Source organism: Nomascus leucogenys, chromosome 14 (genome assembly GCF_006542625.1).
Source record: "Nomascus leucogenys isolate Asia chromosome 14, Asia_NLE_v1, whole genome shotgun sequence".
Taxonomy (NCBI): domain Eukaryota; kingdom Metazoa; phylum Chordata; class Mammalia; order Primates; family Hylobatidae; genus Nomascus; species Nomascus leucogenys.
In genome coordinates this window covers 20,569,453-20,588,066 of record NC_044394.1, presented here as the reverse complement: position 1 = coordinate 20,588,066, position 18,614 = coordinate 20,569,453, and the positions used below count along the sequence as shown (strand labels likewise).

General features: G+C 38.6%; 1 long non-coding RNA gene across 1 annotated transcript in view; it reads left to right on the top strand.

The window, feature by feature from the left end:
* LOC105738573 overlaps window positions 1-18,412 on the top strand; it is an 84,888-nt gene extending 66,476 nt beyond the window's left edge. The window contains exon 3 of the long non-coding RNA XR_001114402.2: window positions 17,929-18,412. This is a non-coding gene — a long non-coding RNA (uncharacterized LOC105738573). The remainder of the gene's footprint in view (window positions 1-17,928) is intronic.
* The last annotated feature ends 202 nt before the right edge of the window (window positions 18,413-18,614 follow it).

The following is an 18,614-nucleotide window of genomic DNA, read 5'->3' as shown; positions in this document are numbered from 1 at the left end:
ACCTACATAACTCTCTGAGAGTTATGTAGGTAGGCTCTCTGAAAGAAAATGATATTTATTCAGAAATAGAGCATTGCAATGAAAATACATGTGCCATTGTAAACTATGTGCATATTCAGGGAGGTAAAGGAAGACAAAGGTTTGTAAAGGAAAATTGAGGAGGGTTAGATAATTGTTTTAAGATAATTATCCTTGGCTACAAGGATCAATAACAATGGTGGCACTAGTCCAAGGTTGGGCAGGCACTTATTCGGCAAATGTCTTTAAAGAATTATTTTTTTGTGCAAGTTTCTGGTTTTTGCAAAGTCTTTCATGATAGTTTTTGTTATTAGGCATTTATGAATGAGAATCTTCTCTTCATATTTTTTTCCCCAGCTCTATTTGTCAGGGTAGTTTTTTTTAACATGAGCTACTCTATTTTTATTCTGACAACTTTTACATTTCCCCCTTTTTGATCAATATCTTTCTCCAAAAACAACACTGATCAATTATCCTATATTTAGATTTTGATATCCCTCAGTGCCTGGCCTGGCTGGATCTGGCCCAGGTTGCTGGTCTGGTCTTGTATAGGAGGGTGTGAATGGCAGCTGGGAATCCACGTTAAAGCCCTTTTAAAGCCACATTTGAGCAACAAAAAAGGTTTGAAGGGAGAGGCTCTCAGCCTAAGTCTACCAGGAGTCCATTATTAAGTTCAATTTTGTCTGTTTTGTGGCCTTTGGCTATTACTTCAAAGTGCCGGGACAGCATTATTCTGTTAGAAGTTGTATTTCTGAAAAAATGTAATGAGTAACAGATACAAAATCCGAGAAAGGGAAATTCAAAGTAAGATTAATAGTAATATGACAATCCCAGTTTGCATGTAGTTTAAAGCCATGAAACCTATGCTTACAGGCAACCAATCAAATAAATCAAATGACCATTATCCTGCCAAAAGAAAAAGGTAGACATTAAGAGGGGTAAGAGTCTCATCATAATATGGAATCTTGTTCTGACATCTTCGGAAAAGCTCTCTGTGGTGTAAAAACTTCAACTTCTTGTCCTGGTTTTCAGTTTAAATATCTCTGTTTAAGGAATTGGAGAGTTTGGTGAACTTTTTCTGGGACCCTTACATCAGGCATGAGACTTGTTTCTTAAAATTCATCTAGTTTCAGCTTATGAAGCTTTAGGAACAGAAGTTCAGTTTTTAATAATTTCAAGGAAAAAAGTTGAATTGGAGGGATCTGGAAGAATTCATGATCTAGTCTAGTTTATAGGTTGATAACAAGGACTTAAAATGATACACAGAGCTACAATCTAATAACAGGTGTATTATAACTCTCCTTTAGAAACATAACTTTTTCTTTCTAAATTGGTCACTTAGGAATCTCAGATTTAAAAACCTCTTGAGGCTAGGAAGCCAAGCCAAAGCAGACTTTAGATTTTATCTACAGTCTTCAGGTGCCTGGACCTGTCAGGAAGTGAAATTTTTAATCTATTCACTTTAATGCTGAAAACCCTTGAAGCCAGGCATTCTATGTGCATTTTCAAATATGATATTCCAGTCAAAGCCTTAGTAATATAACTAATGTTGCCAGCTATAAAGAGAAAGCAGATTTTTATTGGTTTAATTTATTTGGAAATTTTCATCAAGACATGTAATTTATGTCTATTAATTCCACATAACATAACTTTAAAATCTCAAGTTATATGAAAATTTATTTATAAACATTTATCTCTTTAACATTACCTAATTTATTTATTTTTAACAATTTTATGAAAATTACTTATGAAAACTGAGATATTAGAAAAAGCTCTAGTCATCATTTCAAGTTATTTTCCTGTTAACCATTGTTTAGCCTGTGAATATCAGGTGCTCACCTAAATAAGAATCTTAAAGTTAAATATATGGATATTTTACTGATAAATACAGCTGTTTATATTAAGCCAACAATATTAAATTAGTCTTATCAAGCAATTACACAAACAAAGATCATTCTGTTTTAGGCTGTGTCAAAACTTGAAACCTTAAAACGTCTAGCAGAGACAAATATGAAACTGTCTGACCAGTAGACCCTGGGAAAAATGTAGTCAGACAATTTTGAAGACATTTTTATTTTTATTTTACCAATGATTTTAAAACTAGCTTATTTAAAGATTTTCTTAAGTCACATGAACTAAAAGGCATTTGGGTTAATTACCATATATTTTATATGAGTGCTCCATTTATCTAAGCCAATCTGAATAGAATTTCCTAAGAGATGTCTGCCTATACCAGATTTTAAAATATAGACACAACATATAACATGATATATACACATATGCATAAACATACCTAAACACATATATACACAAAGATCTTATAGCTTTCATTTTAGAATTTTAGTCACAAGACAGTGAAACATACAAAGTCACCGGTTTATAAAAGACAATTGGATCCATATTACGTTCCTGACAAAATGTAACCCATTTATGTAGCTAAAACTATTATTTCTCTTGATAAGTAATCTAATGAAGTTTATGGACCAAAATTTTGGGTAAAGCAGTTTCTGTAGTAGTTTGATTTATTAAAAAAAAAAAATTTATCTTTTTTTAGTTTCAAATAAGTTTAGGGTTAAATTTTCAATGTTTATATTTTGGCTAGAACTGGCTGAATTGTACAAGAAAAACGGATCTCCAAGTGGCCTTGAATTTTTAGTAACAAATTGCTCTTTTCATTTGCTCTTCTTGTTTGCTTGACTAGTTAATGTGGGTAGAGAAGCATTTTAGCAAGGTTGTTTTTTGTTTTTTTTTTTTGGCTTTTTCTTTTTGGCCCCTGCATGTCAGGCAATGAAATATTTATGCCAGACAGAGACACCTTATTTTATTGCTCTGAGCTCGAGATTTTGACCTGTTTGATCTGAGAGCCTAAGTTTTATATACATTTATGTAGTTACAGACTATCAATCCTTCAATTAACTGCTCCATTGCCCTAAGCAATTGTTAGTCAGACACACCTAAATGTACATTAAAAGGGATTACTCTTAGGTTTAGATTGTTGGTTACCATGAAGCTGTTGTAATTTTTGAAGTCATTAATTTGAAAACCCTCTAAGGTTTTTTTTTTTTTCAGTGTTGTCTAGAATGCTACAATCATTAAGTTTTATCTCAGCACCTGTAGAAAAGTCGGCATATTCAAAATAGGCAGGAAAAAAATAGAGAGAGATAGATAACTTGGAAAGTTCTACATGTTAACTGCATAGTTCTAGAGGTTTTTAGACAGCTTGAACAATGACCATTTGGGCTCTGAATCTTCCCTGATGTAATTTGCTCATCAGTTTAGAAATGTGCACAAGTATAGGCCATTTAGAAACGTGCGTAAGTATGGGCCATAACATAGCTGGCTGGGGTCCCAGAAGACCTCGTATACCTTAATGTTTGAGGATCCCATTCTGTTTCTTATCAGTCTCTGATGAGCAAAGAACATCCTATAAATCCTGTTACAGAATGTCACCAGTTTGGACTGATGTTTTAGATGGTGGCAACTGCACTAGGGGCTTTTAATTAGCTATCCAGCACACACCATTTAGGATGTTTATTTTTGCTCTTGGAAGATTTTTAGAAGTAAGCAAGGGAAAGGAGTGAAATAATTTACAGATGCACATAACCAAGCTAAAATGAAATTAAGATAAGAGTATTCACTAAAATGTTAACCCAGGTGTGCAGATGAAACAAAATATTCAATTAAGCATACAGAAAGAACCAAAAGTAAATTCACCAGGTAAGATGTGCCTCAAAGACAGAATGTAAACTCCACAGAAACAAGATTACTCAAACCAAAAGGACACTTGTCTTTTATACCAAAAATGACTTGTCAGAAATACATATATATATATATCTTATTATCGTAGGAGGCATGTAAGGTCTTTTATGTAAGGTGGCCTTGTAACCAAACCAAATCCTGAATAAAGTCAAGAGTTTCTACCAAAATGAGGGAAGCTCAGCCTGAGAAAAGACTTACCAGGGCAGAAGTAAGCCATGGAAGCAGAAAGCTCAAAGGTCTCAAATAAGAACTGCATACCAGTCCCAGAAATCACCTGTTCCTTCTGATAGTGATCCTTTCTCAGGTCCCACTTCTGGATGCCGTTTATATCAACTTAAATGGCAATCAGAGAGAAGCTTTCTTAAAAATATGATATGAATTTGGGAATAAGTAATTGCATTCCAATGGGAATACATGTGCCATAGTAAACTATTGCATATCCAGAAAGGTAAAGGAAAACAAAGATTTTTAAAGAAAAAATTAGGATTACCTAATTGTTTTGAGATAATATCTTTGGCTACAAGGATTAATAATAAGAGTGACACCAGTCCAAGGTTGGACAGGCAGCTACTGAGCAGGTTGCAGTTTTTGCAGTCTTTTGTGATAGTTTTTGTTTTCTGGCATTTATGAATGAGAATCCTGTCCTCATGTCCTTTCCCAGCTCAGTTAGGCAGAGGGGTTTTTTTTAGCACAGCAACTCCATTTTGATTCTGACAACTATCACACTATATACTGTACAGATGTTATGTATATCTATTTTATGGACTTAGCTGAATATGTTCCCTGAAGGGAGAAAAGGCTACTATGCAGGATCTCTGTATTCGCTTTCCTGCAGGTAATGTGAAACATAAATTTAATGTTTATTATATATAACTCAAATATAAACCATATGGCCCAGTTTCAGTGGAGTGTTGCATTAAAAAGAAATACAGGCCAATGGCCATAAGTCATTCAAAAAATAGTTTCCACTTCTATTTACATCTGAAGAAGAGCATAAGGAAAAAACAATTTATAATCTTCAGCACTACTTCTAGGAATCTCTTCTGGTTCTTAATGCCCCCATATTTGCTCAATGTCTATTTTCTAACCCTTAAAAGCCCCAGCCCATTTGGCTTATCTGTATCTCTTTTCTTCCTCCTTTCCTCCCACCTCTCTGGTTTTCTCTCTCCCTCACTCTCGTTTTTCTCTCCCTACCCACCCTTACAGATCAGACCCTTAGCTTTTCATTCTGTTGGTTCCTTCCATTCTTCCTTGCCTGCCATACTCAACTCTGTTTCATTCTCTAGACATTTACATAGCTAGCTCTTACTTTGTCTCCACGCTTTTTAAGAAACACCTTCTCCAACTGCCCTATTTAAAATATCCCATCCAATCCATCACTTTCTATCCCCTTATCTGGCTTTTTCTTCATAGTATCTAACACTACTTGACATTTGGTTACATATTTGTTTGTTTGGAGTTTTTTATTGTCTGTCATTTCTACCAGAATAGAGGTACCTGAGAGCTGGAACTATATAGTGTTCACTATGTTATCCTTAGTACCTAGACCATTTCCTGGCACATAGTGGGCCGTAGAAATTATTTGGATAGTAGTGGATTAATGAGAAATGAGTGGTTTGTATTGGAAATCATCATTTTAATTCTCCTTTCCAGAGAAATAGTATATATCTGAATATGAAAGTTTAGAAACCCTTCTAGTTAGGTCTTCAGGCCTTTTCTCCATCTACAGTCTCTTCTGAGGGAAAGTAGAGATTGAGTATTTAGTTTCATATCTTTAAATACTATCTATATGTTAATGAATCGCAAATTTATATCTCTAGCCTGACTATTCCTTGTGCTCCAGACCAATATATGCAATTCTTGGATTGGATTGATTGAGAAGGAAGGGGATCCTGAATGTTACAATACCCATACGTAAGAAGACAGTGATAAAGCTGGGGACATTCAGCCTCTAAGTTTTGGTGAGTTTTTGTCCTCTCCACTCTTATCTGAAGAGATTAACCCTGCAGTGCCTGAGGAAAGTATAATGACCTCCCCTGAGGCAGTTGCCATGCAAGACAATGCTGAGTCTTCTCACCACTCACCGCCCCTCCCACTCCTCCTTGCTTCTAGACCTATAATTAAACTTAAGTCCCAGCAGGCATCTAAAGATGAGGTACAAAGTGTGGCCCATGACAAGGTGTGCTGTACTTCAAAAGAACTACAGTACTTAGGTTTTCTAACTTACACAGACAGAAATCCATGGAACATGTGTGGAAAGAAATATTAAGGGTATGGAATAATGGTGGAAGGAACATGAAATAAGATCAGGTCAAATTTGTTGATATGGGCTCACTAACCAGAGATTCTGTGTTTAATGTCTTAGCTTGGGGAATTAGAAAGGGCTATAATTGTTTGACTGGTTGGTTGGTTGATTGGTTGGCTTAAACATGGATCAAAAATAGCCCACCATTAGCAAATTTGAAATGCCCCATATCCCTCAGTTTAATATAGTGGAAGGGGTGGAAAGGCTTAGGAAAATTGGAATGTTGGAGTGGATTTTTCATTTAAGACCTACTAACCCATCCTAGAATGGTCCAGTAAACATATCTTTCATCACAATTAAAAGAAATAAATTTGTGAACAGAGCCCCAGCATCCTTGAAGAGCTCTGTGATTGCTCTTTTCCATAGGCCAGATTTCACAATGGGAACTGCAGTTACTGAACTGGGAAACCTAAATGCAATGGGAATAATTCTATTCTGGGATGGGAGGGGCCAAGTGGCAGCATTCAACCCCCAAAGGCACAGTAGGCATGATTACCAGAATGAACAGCAGAGTCAAAGCAGCAGTTAAAATAACGTGGCTCACACAGACCTATGGCATTGGCTATTTGATCATGGTGTTTATAGACGTGAAACAGTTAGGATGCCTGCTAAGTTCTTACTTGATCTGTATAAGCAGAAAAGTTCTACGTCAAATGAATAAAAGTCAAACCTGAACCATGAAAAGAGTACAGCCACTCAATCGATTCCCAGACTTAAGCTGGTTTACAGACCCAGAACCCCCTGAATGAAGGGGAAGCCAGGTACTCTTGAAGAAAGACTTTGATACACTGCCAAAAATTAATAATATTTCTCTCAGCCTACCCCAAACAGATCCATGGCCTTTTACCAAGGGAACTGTGAATTTGGGAAAAGGAAATAATCAGACCTTTAGAGGATTACCAGACATAGGCTCTGAACTGACATTAATTCCAGGAGATCCAAAAGTCACTGTAGCCCACTAGTCAGAGTAGGGGCTTAAGAGAAATCGGTTTAATTCAGGCCTATCTCACAGTGTGTCCAGTGGGTGCCCAAAGCCATCCTATGGTTTTTTTCTCCATTTTGGAACGCATATTTGGAATAGACATACTCAGCAACTGGCAGAATCCCCACGTTGGTTCCCTGAACTCTGGAGTAAGGGCTATTATGGTGGAAAAGGCCAAACAGAAGCCACTAGAACTACCCATACCTAGGAAAGTAGTCAGCCAAAAGCAATACCACATCCCTAGAGGGATTTCACAGATTAGCACCACCATTAAGGACTTGAAAGATGTGGAGGTGATGACTCCTACCACATCCCCATTCATTTTTCCTATTTGTCCTGTACAGAAGACAGATGGATCCTGGAGAATGACAGTGGATAATCATAAACTTGACCAAGTGATGACTCTAACTGCAGCTGTTGTACTAGATATGGTTTCATTGCTTGAGCAAGGTAACACATTCCCTGGTATTTGTCATGCAGCTATTGATCTGTCAAACACATTTTTTCTCAATGCCTATTAGTAAAGACCCCCAAAAGCCATTTGCTTTCAACTGGCGAAGATAGCAATACACCTTCACTGTTCTACCTCAAAGGTAAATATCACAGTAGTTCATTACGTTATACCATTATGCTGATTGGACCTAGTGAGCAAGAAATAGCAACTACTCTACCACTTATTGATAAGACATTTGCATATAAGAGGGTAGAAAATAAATCTGACAAAAATTCAGGGGACTTCTACCTCAGCGAAATTTCTAGGGGTCCAGTGTTGTGGGGCATGTTGTGATATCCCTTCCAAGGTGCATCTGACCCCACCTACAACCAAGAAAGAGGCATAATGCCTGTTGGACCTCTTTGGATTTTGAAGGCAATATACATTGCCTTATTTGAGTGTGTTATTCTCACTATTTACTGAGTGCCTTTTTGTAAGATATCCCTGAAGGACAGTGGTGAAGGGAAATCTGCCCAGTAAGAAGAATACCTGGTTGTGCACTTTGCTTAGCAAGAAACATGGCCAGATGTACAACTATGTACAATGTGAATGGCTGTAGCTAATGGTTTATCTGGATGCTCAAGAGCTTAAAAGGAACATGCTTGGAAAATTGGTAACAAATTTGGGGAGAGGTATATGAATAGATCTCTCTCAATGGGCAAAAATATGTAAAAATGTTTGTGTCTCATATGAATGCTCATCAAAGGGTGACCTCAGCAGAAGAGGATTTTGATAATCAAGTGGATAAGATGACCTGTTCTACAGACACCAGTCAGCCTCTTTCCCCAAACACCCCTGTCATCACCCAGTGGGATCATGAACAAAGTGACCATGTTGGCAGTATGGGGGTATGCATGGGCCCAGCAACAAGGGTTTCTACTTCCCAAGGGCAAGCCAACCATGGCCACTACTAAGTGCCCAATCTGCCAGCAGAGACCAACACCGATTCCCCTATATGACACCTTTCCCTGAGTAATCAGCCAGCTACCTGGTAGCAGGTTGGTTACACTGGACCTCTTTCTTCATGGAATGAGCAGTGTTTGGTCCTTACTGCAGTTATCACTTACTCTGGATCTGGATTTTCCTCCTCTGCCTGCATTGCTTCCATCAAAACTACCATCTTACAGAATGCCTTATCCACCCTTATGGTATCCCACATAGCACTGCTTCTGATCAAAGAAATCTCTTCACAGCCAATGAAGTTAGTCACCACCGGTGCCTTTCAAATGAAGTAGCAGAAAAAGGGAAGGAAAGAAAACAGTTAATATCCAAACATTGTTCTGTTCAATTGGAAGCTGAGACTCCTTGGGGCTCCTAATACCAGTAGCAGGCAAGGTGTACTGGGCAAGGCCATTGACCTCAGTTACCAAGGGTAAATCAGATTGCTGCAGCACACAGTAGGGGCAAGGAAGACTGTGTCTGGGAGCCAGGGGATTTCGTGGTACACAGCTCAGTAGTCCTATGCCCAAAAATACTGATCAGTGGGAAACTGTGGTAACTGAATAAAGATAAGACCACTAAGAATTTGTATCCCATAGGCATAAGGTTCGATTAACCCCACTAAGTAAAAAATTCTGACCAGCCAAAGTTCTGGCAGAGGGCAAGGGAACATGGAATAGGTGGAACATAGAATTAATGTAATGATTATCAACATAGGACTTATGACCAGCTACAGAAGCAGGGACTACAGCAGCCCTGAATTTAACAGAATTGTGACGTATGTTCCCTGGTAGAAGTCGTCCTCTCTCAGACACCAGGACCTCCAAACCCACCCAGCCCAAGGTTTTAAGGAGAAGGAACAGCTAATTAGTTATTATTATTATTAGGTATTTATTGTTATGATGATTATTAGGTATAACTGTGAGAGAGGCAATTTCCGCCTCCACCCCTCAAACATGAAAACTGCCTGTATTGCCTGAAGAATAAACAGACTCCTCCTCTATAATGTTCTTTCTTCAATCTTTACATTGGTTTGTTTCTGGACTCAGCTCAAATGTGACCTCTTCAAAGTAGCCTTCCATGACCACCTGTCACCTAAAATAATGCACTCTCTCCATCCCTACAATCATTATCTTACTGCATATTTTATTTCCTTCCCAGTATTTCACAGGCTCTGAAGTTATCTTTTTATTTCTTTGTCTAACCCCTTTCTTCCCCCACTCCACAAAGCCTGTGACTTTGTCTTATTTCTTCAGTACTTAGAACAGTTCCTGGTACATAGAAGCTCACAAAATATTTCTCAATAACATAAGGACTTCTGGCCTCCAAGAATATAAGGCAAGAGAAAACCATGTACCAAAATTCAAGTATGAGCCCTTCAAGTATGATTCCTGCCGAGGGGACAATTCTTTTGCTACAAGGAGAAATTCAAGAGGATAGGTGTAGAACTGACAACTATTCTAAAATATTCTGTAATTACCTGTACTTTCTATCTTAAAGTGACAATAATGGAATAGGATTCAGAAGGGAAATATTTAAGCCTGCTGCTTTGACTTAATTGTAGGCACAAAATGAAAATTTGGATTTTTGAGAGAAAGAACACTAGAAGTGGCCCATACTGGCTCTAGTATAGCCCCTCTTTGAAAGAGGCAAAATGAAATTTGGAATGTGTAGTTTCCGAGTGCTGTGTTGGAAGGACTGTAAAGAAATTTGGGAGGACTGTAAGGACAACTGTGTTTTATTCTCTATATCATGCCATCACTCAGCAAAGCTCACAGCATTAAGGATGAGAGGTGGAAGCATTTGAGGAACTTTAAAAATGGTTTTGCATCCACATCGCAGAAGTGAAGCTGGGCTACACCCAGCAACTAATTTCCACAGTGGAAAATGCACCATCTGAGGTGCCTTTCATTTCCTGGGAGGCAAATGACAAATCACAATGTAACTTCTCACACATCTGACGCAACAATCCCAATCCTGTTGTGTTTATCTGGACCAGAGGCACAGGATGGGCATGTCTGTTCCCCATTACTACCTCACTGAACTGGACGGAGGAACAACTTGGGAATGGGGACCATGGCCCATGTCATGTCAATTACAGATAGCAAACCACCCACACAAGTACCCTAGTTTATAAATAATAGGCCCTCTGAGAACCCACATGACATCCTAAGTGCTGGATGGTACATCTGAAAGCACTGAGAGAGCTGAAAATCACAGACAGCCAAGTAAGTCCCTGCTGAATACATATCTAAGGAGCTTTGCATGCATTGTTTATTCCAGCAACTTTATGGAATAAATTACGTACAACAAATTAGTTTCAGATGGTAGGATATGAAGAGCTGATGTGCTGTATAAAGTAAGGTGAACTCCCACTTTTGACCCAACCACTTCCCATCTCGGGCATCTCAGACTCAGAATTCAGATGCAGCTCATTTCTGAAATCCAGTGGAGATCAGAAAGTTAATAAGTGATGAGGTTTAGAGATTTCAAAAAGAAATTTATGAGTATTGTTAACTCATTATATTATCCTATGATTTCTGGTTGTTATATGTGAAACCATAGGTAACATTGAACCCATCCTTCCTTCATTCCTTCGTTATGCACAGCAAGCAAAAATAAATGTCTTCCTGACATTTCCAACGTGCACAGAAATTCCACAATAGATTCAACTCAACACACGTTTAAAACCTCACTGCCTACCATACTGGGATGTCATTAAATTCCTGAAAGAGACATAATGTCTTTCTCTATTCACCCTGAAATCATAGATTATTTTTTAAATTAACACAGTAAAATTGACTTATTTTGGTGTATAGTTTTATGAATCTTACTACATGTATAGACTCATGGAACCAACACTGCAGTCAGGGTAATAATTCTAGCACCCCAAAAATTTTCTGACATTACTACTTTATAGTCCCTCTCCTACTTTAAGCACTAGCAAACCACTGGTCTGTTCTCTGTCACTGTAGTTTTGTCTCGTCAAGAATGTCACATAACTTTTGTCATGTAACTTTTCACTCAGCAAAATGCCTTTGAGATTCATCTAAGTTGCTCCATGTCTCAATAATCTGTTCCTTTTTATTGCTAGGTGATACTCTGTTGTATGGATATACCACAGTTTGTTTATCCATTCACCCATTGAAGGACACGTAGTTATGTTCAGTTTTTAGCAATTACAAATAAAGCAGCTATAAACATTTATGTATGAGTTATGTTGTGAATGTAGCTTTTCATTCTCTTGGGTAAATACCTAGAAGTGGGATTGCTGGGTCACATGCTACACGTATGTCTGTAAGAAATTGCCAAACTTTTTACAGAGTGGCTATACATAATGTCTTTTTGATAAGTAAAAATATAAAAACTACTAAAGTGACCCCCCAACAGCTTGTTTACTTGTGTTGAGGGGATTCCAATAGTTATTCACCATGATAAAATATTATTCTTAACATAATCAGAGGCATTTGACTTCATTTCTTTCTTTTTACTTTTAAAGCTTCAGTTAAGTCTTTCATATTTTAATGTGATTTTTAAAACAAAATTAGGTGCTTAACATTGTAGAAGCATAAGGCCTTGAGGAATCTACTTATACATGAAGAGATTTTAGTGAGAGAGAACCAGGAGAAAATTTCATCATAGCTAGTTTAAGCAATATAACCCAGTGTCACATGTATCAAGTCCAATTTTCAATTCATAAATAAGCCTCCCCCTCCCTTCCTCCAAAAACGTCCACCCCAAGCTAATTACAGAAGAAAAAGGAACATGAACACCAGCCAGAAAAGATTCACAGTTGCCACTCTTTAGTTGCTACTTTAATGGGAAACACATGTGCAAGATACCACCCAGGAGACAACTGACCAATGTGCTCTGAAAAATGGAATATCACAAAAATGAGCCACACAAGATGGCTTACTCTCTTGAATAGGCTGAACACATAAAAATGTTTGATACCATTTTGTTCTTATATAAATATGGGGAGGTCCTGAGATGAGATGCTGAGACAGAAATTAATTTGTAGCAACAAAGTTGAAAGGCAACGACTTAAATTAGCCCTCGCTTCTTATCTCATCCACATGCACCACAATAGTTGACCATCAGGTTTGGAAAGTACTTAGCAAAGTTTACATGAGGAGAAATCCTGCAAAGAAATTGGAAGAAAGGACAGAGTGGCGATTGTCCTTATTAAATAACAACACTAACACTCATTCGCTACCATCACTACAAGTAGCCAGTTCTGTTCTGAGTGCTGTATGCACAGCATCTCATTATATCCATAATTTACAGGGTAGAATTATCTCCACTGAATTAGTCAGCTAGAATTGCCATAAAAAAATACCATAGACTGAGTGGCTTAAACAACAGAAATTTATTTCTCATGGTTCTGGAAGCCAGAAAGTATGAGATCAAGGTGCCAGCTGATTTGGTTCCTGGTAAGGGTTCTCTTCCCGGCTTGCAAACAACCACCTCCTCGCTGTGTCCTCACATGGTGGAGGGGTGGGGGTGGTACAGAGAGACATAGGGTGAAAGGGAGAGTGACAGAGCTCTCAGGTGTTTCTTCTTATAAGGGCACTAATCCCATCATGAGGTCCCCATCCTCATGACTTCATTTAACCCCAATTATCTCCTAAAGGCCTCATTTCAAAATACCAATACAGTAGGCTTTAGGGCTTCCACTCATGAATTGTCAGGGAGGAAGAGTTAAGTCAATAGCATCCACTTTACAAATAAATGATGTTTCAAGAGAACAAGGAGTTCACAACAGCTCACTCAGTTGGCAATCAGCAGAGTTTGAACTTGAACGCAAGGGTATCAGACTCTAAGAGAAAAATATCTACTATTTATTGACTGCCCACTAAGTGTCAGGTGTATCTATACAACATCTCTATTCTCTACGGGAAACCAAGTTTTTCCCATTATTCTTCCCAGTTATAGATATGGAAACTCTGGCCCCAAATACTTAACCAGCTATTCACAACCTATCATCTAAGCCTAACATACTGCATAAAATTTATCCTAGTGCTTATCAAAGTGAGGCCCCCATCATTACCTGGGAACTAATTAGAAATGCACATTTTGGGACCAAACAGCAGATCTACCAAATCAGGAACTCTATGGTGGTGTCCACAATCTGTGTGTTAACATAGCTTCTAGGTAAATCTGATCCATGATAAATTTTGAGAACCACTTGTTTGTTCTATAAATTTATTAAAATAACTAATACTTTCAAAACTCAATAATAAGCGGTATATCCAGAATTCATATACAGGTCTGTTTGGTTCTAAAGCCTGTGGCTTTCTGCTATACTATACTTCTTCCATCCCAACTTTACGAAGGGAAGATCTGTGATTGCAGAGCCCAGTTCTGAATTCTGCTTTGCCGCTGTAATTCCGATCAGTTCTCCTACCTATAAAAATGTGATACAGGGAAATGTGAAAGGATAATCCCTGAGAATTCACAATGCTGCTTAATACTAACCAAGAAACACCTTTGGTTCGAACTAGAAACCAAGCTTTGTGAAATTTTTATTTGGGCCTGACAATTTTGTGTTCCATTTAGTGTAAGTGAGAAACAATCCAGTATATAGAAACAGTAAGTATGGAACAAAGTTACTTCTTTTAAAAAGAAAAAAAAATTGTATCCCTCTTTGACTATTTTTAATCATGTTTAATCCATCTAATTGATCATTGCTTTATCTACATGTCATCACTGTATAATTACGCCATTTTCTCCCTCCAAGGAACAAGACCATATTATATCCCTTTATACAATCTTGATAATTTACACAAAGGAATAAAAATCTGCTTATAATAGAAATGGAGATTTCTTTTTTTTTTTTTTTTTTTGAGACAGGGTCTCACTCTGTTGCCAAGGCTGGAGTGCAGTGGCATGATCTCGGCTCACTGCAAGCTGCACTTCCTGGATTCATGCCATTCTCCTGTCTCAGCCTCTCGAGTAGCTGGGACTACAAGCGCCCGCCACCACGCCCGGCTAATTTTTTGTATTTTTAGTAAAGACGGAGTTTCACTGTGTTAGCCAGGATGGTCTCGATCTCCTGATCTCGTGATCCGCCCGCCTCGGCCTCCCAAAGTGCTGGGATTACAGGCGGGAGCCACTGTGCCCGGCCAGAAATGGAGATTTCTATTTCTAATTTTTGGAGTGGTAAATGAAGGTACCTGATCTCACACCAAGTGCCTTTTAAAATCATTCGCAAAATAAAAGCACTTCGAAAAGGGTTATTTCCAGTGCAAATATAGTCACCTGCTCTTGTGATCAATACACCTCTAAAACATTATATTAATATTTACAATATTAATGAACATGTGCCAGTCACTGCACAGGTGGTAAAACTTATTTAATCATCACACACATGTGAGGTAGCTTTTGGGATTATTCCCATTTCACAGATGAGGAAATTGAGAATCAAGGAGGGTAAGTAACTTGCCAGAGCTCCTTCAGCCAGGAAGTACAGGACTCTGGATATTAAGCTTATGAAAGAGCTCTTGCTGAACATTGATTCAGACACTGACACTTGGCTCTGGATGGATGGGCTCAGTGTTGCTCTGCATCTGGATTACTTCCAAAGGTCCATCTGTGAGCCTGCCTGACCCCCGGGATGGGGCGGCGCAGCCTTTGCAGCCTTGGCACTCCATCTGGAGAGACTGAAAGGGAACAGCAAGGTGGTGACTCAGCGGCCTTGACTGTCCCTCAGTCTTCTGGGAGACAGAGAGCAAAGTGATAAAGGGACAGAGTGGGAACTGTAGTTCTCGTTTCTCTGTTTTCCACTTGATTCTTAAAAACAGACCTATTAATCATTTAGTTCATGACTGGTAATTCCACTGACTCCTAACACATTTGAGTCAATGAAGCAAAAACTAGAAAGTTGTGTGTTCAAACTTCTCAGATGGGAGAAGAATTAAAATCCTTTGAAAACATTTCACCGGCCAGCAGAAAGAGTCACATGTTTTTTTGCTTCAGAGTTGTAGATGGATGTGACTTAAGCCCTAACTGGGAAAAACTTTGTGTGATTTATAACAGCACATAGATATTCTGAGTAAGCTTCTCATACTCTTTTATTCCACCTACCAAAAACAAAAGCTGTTTTCAGCAGAGCCCAATGAAGTGAAAAGGGCTTTCCAAGGAAACTGTTGCATGTGCTTCTTGATTCTGTCCTGGTTTGGGAAGTTCATATAAGCTGAAATTACTTTGTGGAGCTGACAGGAAGTTTGTTCAATGACTTTTGCCTTTCACAGCTCTGCTCTCCTTATCTCTACAGACATGCTTCCCACTTTGTTTCTTTTCTGGCTCCCTTCCTCCTTCCCTTCACACACACCTTCACACCTCCCATCTACTCTGATTGTATTAATTGATACCATAAAGAACACTGTTATAAAGGGAGGCACAAGTGTTGTAATATTTGAGGGGCTTTTAGTGCAGGAATTAAAGGCTAATACTCGGCCTGGCCAGACCTATCATTGCATGCTATGTCCAGACTCTCCAAAACTGTGAGAGCCTACTTTGAGTCCCTCTTTCATATCTTTGTAGCATTTGAGTTCACGGAACATGTTGGGAGCTTCAGATAGAAAAAGACCGTATCCCTCCCCTCAAGGAGCCGATGCTTGCCCAGCAGGGACAGTAGGTTAATGAGTAGCAAAGCTCTCCCTAGTTAATCTGGCTCCAAGTGTAGTGTGATGGGTCCCCTACCAGGTTACTTAAGGGTATACGTCCACTGCCTGAACCTTAAAGGCCGGGTGGTGAGCCGAGGCTGTCGTGCCCAGCCGAGGAGCAGGTGTCTCTGAGAACACAAACACACCAAGGAAAACAGTCCCATCACACAGGCACAGTAGGCAAAGAGCCAAATAATTAGCTTAACATTATTTAACCTAATTAAATAAGTGGATGTGGGATGAATTAAAGTGGGATGAATCTCTAGAGCTGTCCTGCTGCTGCCCAGGAGTGCATTGCATGTAAGTCTTAATAAACCCATCTCCTCACCAAGCTGGACTTGTCCAAGACATTTTGGTCTCCTGATACCTTCCCAGTTTGCGGGGGTGGGGAGGAAATATTACAGTCCTAAGTTTTTCTCATAACACCAAGTGGATTCATTTAGAAGGCAATTTCCTAGCAAACATCAGATTCACAGCTCTCCCTGGATCAAGAGTGGTAAGCTTTCTAGTAAAATGATCGGTTTGGAATCAGATCTACTTAAGTCTAAATCCCTGTTCTACCTTTGGACAAGTCACTGAATCTCATTGAGCCTCAGTTCTCTCTACTATGAAATGCAAATGACATCTACCTCAAGACTCTACATGAGGATTAAATGAGGAAATGTTATACAAAGCACATGGCATAATTCCTGGCAAACAAGAGATACTCAATAAAGGGTAGTTTCCCTTCTTCTTCCTTCTCTCTTCCCAGGCCTCACAAGAAGAGGAGTGTGGCCTCTTAGTGAGATGATATAAAAGTGACTCTAACAATATTAAACACTTCAGTAGCACCTACTACATTCCAGGCACTATTCTAAGCACATCTATATTTCAGCTCATTTAAGTCTTCCCTAAAACCCAATTAAGATAAGAGCTATTATCATCTCTACGTCATAAATGAGATAGCAGGTAACTTTCTGAAGTCACACAGTTAGTATGTATGTGATGGGGCTATGATTTGATCCCAGTTTATCTAGCTCTTAACTATCACATTATTAGGAAACAGATAGTGAGAGAGGTGCTAACTGTATCTGGAACTCAAGTACACAAAACAAGCAGTCCTCAGACAATGAGCTCTGTTTGATTTGCACAGTGTTTTAAAAATCAAGCCTATATTTCTGACTGCTCTCAAAAAAGTTGGAAGATCTGGCACTAGGTAGCTCACATACTGATGTGGCAACAAGCCGTTGACTGGTGGCTGCTGTCTGGACTGAGGTCCCCAGTTCACCAGTCTCCAGTGCTCACAGTTGTATTATAGGGCCTGCTTCACTTTTGACCTGCACATACATTTGAGCTTGTCGTCCAGAATTAGGTAACGATGCTAAACATGGTCTTAGCCGTAAAGACACAAGAATTGTGTTCAATAATGTGCACCCAATGGTTAAAATGTTTGAATTAAATGAAGGAAAAAAATGAGTGTAGGAAAGAGGTCTGTGTGAAAAGCAATCAACAACCAGGTTCAAACACAACCACGCAGAAAATGCCTGGATAAGCCTTTGAGCCCTATGTGCAGAAATTGTAAACTCCTGCTGTTCTCCATATCTCCACACCTAAATAAAAACCTGAAAATGCAAGTTTCCTTATAGTCCATGGAGTGAAGACTCTTGCCTTCAAATGTTAAATGTGCTCCTCTTTGTTTGGCATAGCTAAAAGAGGGAGTTTAAATTTTCATGTACTACTTAACCCAAACAATACTTTTTTCTCTCCCTTTTTTTTTTTTTTTTAGCTCTTTAGGCCTTAATGATTGACATGATCTTGGAAATCAGTTAGGTATATAGCAAAACTCTCCTAGAAACCTGAAAGATGTGGCAAGAAGAAAACGTGGAGCCTTTTCTGAACAAGCCTATGAGAGAAGAAGAACCACTTCAATTTGTAAGTGTGGATTCTGGGGCTAAAGAACTTACCTACGACCACACAGCCAGCAAATTACTGACCCAGCATATTCTGAACCCAGGTCTTTATTCTTTCCAAGACTTCACAGCGCCTTCCTCAGAGCATCTCTACATGAAAATCTGTATAAAGAAGTGATCTGTGGTGTCGCCATTTGTATCAAAATGATATCACAAACCTATTTAAAAGACTTTGTCTAAAAGTCTTCAGATAGAGTTTTGGCCAGGGAAGAGCTCTAATATCACACATTAATAACCTTACCTTTGTAACATGTAAATTATTTTTTGTTTTAACATCTCAGTTTCATTAAACTGAGACCACAAAGAGCCATCATATTTTTACCAATTTGTAATCATTTTATTGTATTATGGACCTGCAGCAATGCTGACTATATTTACACATCTGTGAGTGAAATTTTAAAACCATTTTCCTCTTCTAATCTCTCCCATCCTGCCTTCTTAGAAGCACACAAAGCATCTCAACCACTCCCAAATTCCCTGTTGGAATACCCTTAATGATTCT